We start from the raw sequence: 6,545 nt of genomic DNA on the forward strand, positions 1-6,545 counted from the left end.
CTCTTCAGCTCAAGGCTAGCGCTCTACCACTTGAGCCACAGCGCCACTTCCGGCTTTTTTCTTTTTGCTTATGTGGTGCTGAGGAATTGAACCTAGGGCCTCATGCATTCAAGACAAGCGCTCTACCACTGAGCCACCTTCCCAGCCCATCCATGGGACTCTTATCTCCAATAAACCACTAGAAAACCAGAAGTGGTGCTGTGGCTCAAGTAGTAGAGTGCTTGCCTTGAGCTGAAGAGATGAGGGACAGAGCCCAGGTCCAGAGTTCAAGCCCTATGACCAGCAAAAAAAAAAAAAAAGAAAAGAAAAAAGAGAAGAAAGAAAAATATGTATTTTAGAAGAAAGTAATCTCAAGAGGTCATGGAAGTAATTGCAATGTAATGTAGTATAAATGTTTAGAAGAACTGAGAGGAAGTAAAAGGAAAGAAACATCATAGGGTAAAGAATTAATTGGGGAGGATTTCTCTTCTGTCATAGCACTTATTCCATATTTTAGGAAGTATTGCTATTGACTAACAAGCCTATAAGAAGCACAAGGGTTTGTGTGTTATTCATAATTGTATCCCAATACTTGGCACAGTACATGGTGTGGTATAAGTATCTATAGATCTGATGAGCAAATGAACTTTAGAAATGAATGTGGTTGAAATATGTAAAGCTAGTAGGTTTAATGCCAAGGTCGAACCCAATAGATGTCAGGAAGATGTGCCAAGGATCGATGCTAGAATTGCAGATGTATTCATCTTTACAGACAAAAAGAGAATCAAAGGCGAGGCACCAATGGCTCGCTCTTGTAATCCTAACTACTGAAGAGGGGAGATCAAAAGATCATTGTTCAAAGCCAGCCTTGGCAGAAAAGTCCAAGAGACTCTGTCTCCATCTCCAGTTAACTAGCAAAAAAAAAAAAATGGCTGGAAATGAGTCAAATGGTGGAGTGAAAGCAAAGCTTTGAGTTCAAGTCATAATTCCAATACAAGGTAAAGAAAAAATGGAGCTCCCAGCTAAATATAAACCAAATTAAGTAGTTCAAGCCAAAACCAGAGTAAGGAGGTAAAAGGCAGTCACTATGTGAAAAGTTCATAAAATCCTTCAAGAGTCTTTATAAAACCTTCTGAGAGATCAATCTATGCTGGGAGTTTCTACTATCAGAAAACAACATTCTTTCAATAAATTTTCAAGAGCATTTCCATATTATGGTTATAGGTTTCTTTAATATGTTTTAGCTATGCTCAGATGAATGGAAAGAGAAGGAAAGGGAAGCTAAAAAGGAAAAGGAAGCAGAGGGAAAAAGAAACCTTCCCTTCCAAGTATTTGTACGTGTGTGTGTTCCAGTCCTGGGGCATGAACTCAGGGCTTGAACATTGCCCTGAGCTTCTTCGCTCAAGGCTAGTGCTCTACCACTTGAGCCACAGCTCTACTTCTGGCTTTTTGGAGGCTAATTGGAGGTAAAAGTCTCACTGATTTTGCTGCCCATGCTAGCTTCAAACCTCAATCCTCAGATCTCAGCCTCCTAAGTAACTAATATTATAGGCACAAGCCACCAACATCTGGCTCCTTTCAAGTATTTGTATGTTATACTTTAAGCTCAGTCAATTATAAGCCTCTGCTTCTCCTAGGATGCAGAGCTGTGCCTAGTTTTTGGTCAGCCTGTGTTGCTAGTCACTGACAGCAAAATCTACTGGTTCTTTTGAGCATGACACTGTCAAGCATGCCACAGGCCTTCATATTCTGCAGCCTTTTTATTCCCTTCCCAAGTTTCTTCCAAGTTATTGTGTTTCCTGTTTTCTGGTTTCTCCAATCACAGGCATAGATCATATAACAAGACATTTAGAGGCACCATCTTAGTCCTGGTTCTCATCTAACAGCTAGGTAGCACTTAGGTTACTTTGGTTTCCAATGAGGAAGTTTAGATCCTGAACCTTGAGAACCAGTAAGAAACCAATCCTTCCTTGCTATTCTGGACATCTCCACTTTGCTCAAAAGCTCTGTGTTGTATTATGCATGTATTAAGCATTGTATAATGTTCACTTAGTGACACTCTTAATATGACTTACTACCTTTTGATTCATTTTTCACCCAGGATCCTCTTCCCAAACACCAAGAGAGTTTTCATTAGGTGATAATTATCTGCCTATTTCCTGAGGCAAAAAATAATTTGTTTTACCACCTACTCTTAGTGGCTACCACTATAGAGAAATCCCCAAATGCCAATGTATAAAAACTGTGTAAGCCAAGCATAGTGCCACACACCTATGTTCCTAGTGGCCCTTGTCCACACAGAAGGAAAAATAAGAGGATCATGAATTTAAGGCTAGTATGATCTAAATAGCAAAAAAAAAAAAAAGTTTCATTTCTTTGTCTATCTCATTGAACTGAGAGTTTCAGGGTAGAGGCTATTTTGCCTCTTGAGGGTGTACTCAACTGCAAATGTTGAATATGTAGCAAAACTATTGCCAAGAGAGTTTACCAAGTCAGCAAACAGAAGACATGTAATGCAAAATAAGAATCAGATGACAAAACAGAATACAAAGCCTAAAACAACCACACATACAGCGAGAAAGAGAAAGAGACAGAGAGAGAGAGAGAGAGATTGGGAAAAGGTACAAAGGCAATTCAGTGAAGAATAATGTCTTGTCAACAAAGGGTGCTAGAACAATTAGGTAAATCATATTAGGGTGAAGGAGCTTGAATCTATATCTGTGGTTAGCAAAATAACATCATCTTTAAGATGTCCACACCTCAATTTCAAGTCCATAAATGTTTTAAAAAAGACAAGCTACAGCCTAAGGGAAAATGTTTACAAATCATGTATTTAATAAAGACTTTAGGGGCTGGGAAGGTGGCTCAGTGGTAGAGCGCTTGCCTTGCATGCCTGAGGCCCTGGGTTCGATTCCTCAGCACCACATAAGCAAAAAGAAAAAACCTGGAAGTGGCGCTGTGGCTCAAGTGGTAGAGTGCTAGCCTTGAGCTGAAGAGCTGAGGGACAGCACCCAGGCCCAGAGTTCAGGCCCCACGACCAGACCCAAAAAAATAAAAATAAAAAATAAAGACTTTATATTTAAAGAACTGTCTAAACTCAATAACAGGAAAACAAACTACTGTGGTTTTAATATGAGTAATGATCTCCAAAAGTTTATTTGTTAAGGCTTGGTCCTCAGTGTGTCAGTATTGAGAGGTGCTATTTACTTTTAAGAGGTAGGATCTTATGGTATATTCTTTTTTTTTCAGTCGTGGGGCCTGAACTCTGGGCCTGGGCACCGTCCCTCAGCTCTTCAGCTCAAGTCTAGTGCTCTACCACTTGAGCCACAGCGCCACTTCCAGCTTTTTCTGCTGATGTGGTGCTGAGGACTCAAACCCAGGGCCTCATGCATGCAAGACAAGCGCTCTACCACTGAGCCACTTTCCCAGCCCTTATGGTATATTTTTTTTATTGTGAAAAAACTGTACAGAGGGGGTTACAATTACATGGACAAGATAATGAGTACATTTCTTACTAAGCATTGTAGCCTCCTCCTTTGTTTCCCCTTCCCATCCCTTCCCATCCTCACCTCCCTCCCCTCCGAATCCATATCCCCCCCCCCAGCCCTTATGGTATATTCTTAAATCACTAGAAGTGTGCCCTTAAAGTGAATTGCAGGCCCCACCATCCTCTCTTTACTTCGTGATTTAAGATAGGAGCATGCACAGGGCATGTTCTCCATCATGATGTGCTACCCTTGCCAGAGGCACAGACCGTTGGGACCACCTGATCTTGGACTTGAACTTCCAGAACCATGAGCCAAAATAAACATCTTGCTACTTCATAAGCAGTCTTTGTCAGATATTTCTGTATAGTGATAGATGGAATAGTCAATTCACAAAAAAAAAGATGTATATGGATGGCAAGTAAGTACTTATAAACCTGCCAAAATAATTACAGACACAGAATTTTGAAAATGATAACCAGAGGAGTTATACTACATGGCAAAGAGGGAGCAACTAGGATTATCAAATACTCTAGTAAAATGTAAAACGGTTGGACCAGTTTGAAAAACAGCATACCAATTTCTGAACAAATTAAGCATGTACAGGTATATGTGTGCGTATATAACATATATGTATACAAGATTATATATGTGTCTATATGTGTGCAGTCTACATATGCCAGTATATATATATATATATGTATATATATATATACTGACATATGTTTATATATGTATATATATATACATATATATACCTATATGTGTATGTATGCACATAGGTCTATGTGTGTAGGTATATATGTCACTATACATATTTTTATGTGCCACTATATCTATGATATATACATATGTATATACACCCATTTATTATATGCCCTTTTAATATACAGTAACAGTAGAAAATTAAATATATAAAAGGCAATATGGGACACAAAGACAGAGTGGCGTTTCTCTGGCTGTCTTGCAAGGAGAGGCAAAGTAAAGGGAATGCCATGGAGAGCAGAACTGTTTGTCCTCTGAGCTGAGGTGCTAGATGCAACTCTTTGGGCTAAAGAAAGACTACACCTCAGGGAAGAATTGGAGGAGGGACATTTGAAAATGTGGCCTAGGCAGATTACCCTCTCTTCCTTGAGCTCTGCTTACAGAAGGGTCAAATGCATTCCTAGTAGCCTGCTTTCTGGTTCTAAAAATCTATAAATAGTTTGTTTCATGTCTGAGAGATCTGAGAATGTGCAATTGTTGGGTCTTTGTGTTTGAGGTGAGTGGTGTAATGCACAAGTAAGTTACCTACCCCAATAAAGAATGAAAACATACAACTATGACCCCTTGACTTCTTCAAGCATCACATCTACTATTATAGGTACTGTGCTGCTCTGCTTGGGCTACACCTTCCAGCCCCATGTCCAGACACCTAGCTTGAACCTAACAATCTCCAACAGGTCTCTTGTGTTTTCATTTAATCCATATCAAAAGATGTACTCATACTGTGAAGGTGGCTCAGTGGTAGAGTGTTTGCCTTGCATGCATGAGGCCCTGGGTTCAATTCCTCAGCACCACATAAGCAGAAAAAGCCGGAAGTGGTGCTGTGGCTCAAGTGGTAGAGCACTAGCCTTGAGCTGAAGAACTGAATTCAGGCCCCACAACCGACCAAAAAAAATAAAAAGTATTCATTCTCTTTCAGATGCACCCACAGGAAAACTAAGTTCCACATACCATCAATCCAGTATTTAGAAGTTATAAAGTAAGTTAAAAATATTAAATAAATACAGGTAAAGGATCACACAGGTAATCTTAGCTACTCAGGAGGCTGAGATCTGAGAATCATAATTCTAGCCCAGGCAGTTAAGTCCATGAGATTCTTATCTCCAATTAACCACCAAAAAACGTGGAAGGAGAGTTGTGGGTCAAGTGGTAGAGCACTTCCCTTGAGACCAAAAACTCAGGGGGCAGCATCCAGGTCCTGAGTTCAACCTCCAGGACTAGTACTAAAATAATAATAATAAATTTAATATAATCTTTCCTCCTCCCTTAACATTGCAGAAAAAATTAAATTAAAAATGAGTAAAGCTGGTTTTTTTTTTGTTTTGTCAGTCGTGGAGCCTGAGCACTGGGCCTGAGCACTGTCCCTCTGCTCTTCAGCTCAAGGCTAGTGCTCTACCACATGAGCCACAGTACCACTTCCAGTTTTCTGGTGGTTTACTGAAGATAGGAATTTCACAGAGGGCTGGGAAGGTGGCTCAGTCGTAGAGCACTTGCCTTGCATGCATGAGGCCCTGGGTTCAATTCCTCAGCACCATATAAGAAAAAAGAAAAAAGCCGGAAGTGGCACTGTGGCTCAAGTGGTAGAGCGCTAGCCTTGAGCTGAAGAGCTGAGGGACAGCGCCCAAGCCCAGAGTTCAGGCCCCATGACCAGCCCCCTCCAAAGAGCTGAGGGACAGCGCCCAAGCCCAGAGTTCAGGCCCCATGACCAGCCCCCTCCCCCCAAAAAAAAGAATTTCACAGCTTTTCTTGCCCTGGCTGGCTTCGAACCTGATTCTCAGATCTCAGCTAGGATTACAGGGTGGGATTACAGGCATGAGCCACTGGTGCCTGGCTTTTGTAAAGCTGTTTTTTAAAAGACTTAAAAGTCAGCAAAATTTCAAAACTTAGTCATAAAAGCAGTGTATTGTATATAACTTATGTTGTTATTGAGTTAGTAATACATACTTTTCGGTTTTTACTCCATAACATTTATTTTCCCTCACTGATTTCAGCAAAATACTCATACTCTAATCGTACTTTTCACATAAATTGTTTCATAAACATTACTCTAAAAGCATTGAAACTAAATGTAACTATTCAAATAGGTTTTTATGCATTTGTCAAAAGGCAAATTACCTTAAAATGTAAAAACAATATTAAGGCTTAAATCTTAAAAGTTTTTAAATGCTCTTATAATAAAATGACCTATTAATGAATGGGAGAAGGAGAATGAAAAGACCCTTTACAGTGAAAGCTTTTTACCACTGTACATCCGGGAAACCTCGTATCTCAAAACCTGGCATCCTCTACCAGCTAAAGGCACTACAGCTCCCCCCG

This window comes from Dipodomys ordii, unplaced genomic scaffold (genome assembly GCF_000151885.1).
Source record: "Dipodomys ordii isolate 6190 unplaced genomic scaffold, Dord_2.0 Scaffold4, whole genome shotgun sequence".
Classification (NCBI taxonomy): Eukaryota; Metazoa; Chordata; class Mammalia; order Rodentia; family Heteromyidae; genus Dipodomys; species Dipodomys ordii.